General features: G+C 34.7%; 1 protein-coding gene across 1 annotated transcript in view; it reads right to left on the bottom strand.

Moving 5' to 3' along the window:
* LOC106526995 (neuropilin-2) overlaps positions 1–1,674 on the bottom strand; it is a gene marked incomplete in the record, with an annotated part of 146,560 nt that overhangs the window by 81,986 nt on the left and 62,900 nt on the right.

Genomic DNA, 1,674 nt, shown 5'->3' with positions numbered 1-1,674 from the left:
GTTTATTTTCTATTCAAACATAAAAACAGCATTTTAATAACAGCTAAAAGTGACAGATACTTTACTATGGTATACAGTAGTATTTAAATATATGCCTGAGAAACACATAATACTGGCCCTTTAAAAGCAAAATACGAAGAAACTAAAGCTGATTCGTGGTCCTCTGCACAATACTGAGGCCTAAAACAAGAGATGCATCCCAAGGGGTTAATGCAAGAAATCAGCTGAATCTTAACAAAGCAAAACTAAAACAMAACCACAGCAGAATCAGAGGAGAAAGGCGCCGAGGAGGAGATGAAAGCCTCATTTTCAGCCTCTTCAGAAATCAGATTTTTATTTTATCACGTAGGAATTGAATCAGCAATCAAAACATGCATTTAATAACTCTTTTTGAATGAAATTATTTTATTTAATCAAGTTTGGACTTGAAGTGTGCGAGCTGGAGAAGCTGACGTGGGACAGTGGAGACCTTTGTTTTGTGTATTTCTGGGCCAGATTCTGACTGCAGCAGAAGTTCAAAGAGCTGAGGTCCGAACCTTTGTTTTTAAACCCACATCTGTCTGTGACTCACTGTGATCCAGTCATTGATCTTACATGGAACAAACAACAAACCAAACATCTTTCAACAAAGGATCAAAAATCTGCAGCCAAACACTGAAACATTAGAAGTCTTTTATTCACTTCAAATATAATTTTATTGCTAAATTATAGTGGGTAAAAAAATGTAGAGAAAAATGGACAATAAATATTTGGCTCTCATTGCAAAAGCTGGCAGGTAGATCTGARCCAGGCTGGACAGTTGTTTTTAGTTTGAAGTGCAGAAATGTGGTGAAAGCAAGGATTTACAAGACTTCAAAGAAAACAAGCCTTTTTTACATAAAGTCTTTTCTAATGAATTGGTATTCTGAAAAATAAAGTTTAAATAGAGGCTTGTGTTGTTTTAATGTCAAAGTCTRTGGGATAAATCTTGTGCCAGCAGGAACTGAATTTGAATTGCTCAAATTGAATCTGTATGTGTGTATTTTGAAATTGAATGCATTTGTTTGAAAATGAATTTTCCTCAATTGAAATTGAATTTAAAGTTTTGTTTCTGAATTAATTTGCTTTGAAACTGTATTTAGGTTTATTAAAAATTCAGTTTGACTACTTTCACTTTCAGTTCCAAAATTCAGATTTTTGTGTCACATCCTGGTCCTKGAGAAAGCCAGGCAGAGTAATCAAACACAGATCAACAGATTTATGTTTCACGTTGGTGAAGCTTCCCTTCTGTATGTAACAGTTGGTGCAATCCACTGTAAAAGTGACAAAAACAGTTATTTTATCGCAGAGATTAATTTTACCTATATGTCGAAAAAGGTTACATTTACATCACATCAAGGATCACATATTCATCAGATACTGCTGCTGACTGATCCATGACGGGATGTAAATGTAACGTTTTCCATATATAGGTAAAATTAATCACTGCAATAACATATTTGTCTGTTTTTTGTCACTTTTACAGTGGATTGCACCAACTCTGTTACATACAGAAGGGAAACTTCACCAAAGTGAAACATAAGTCTTTGGATCTGTATTTGATTACCATATTTTTCGGACTATAAGCCGCGACTTTTTTCCTGAACTTTGAACCATGCGGCTTATAGACCGGTGCGACTTATACGTGGATTTTTT

Source organism: Austrofundulus limnaeus, unplaced genomic scaffold (genome assembly GCF_001266775.1).
Source record: "Austrofundulus limnaeus strain Quisiro unplaced genomic scaffold, Austrofundulus_limnaeus-1.0 Scaffold303, whole genome shotgun sequence".
Taxonomy (NCBI): domain Eukaryota; kingdom Metazoa; phylum Chordata; class Actinopteri; order Cyprinodontiformes; family Rivulidae; genus Austrofundulus; species Austrofundulus limnaeus.
This window is presented reverse-complemented; position numbering and strand designations above follow the sequence as displayed.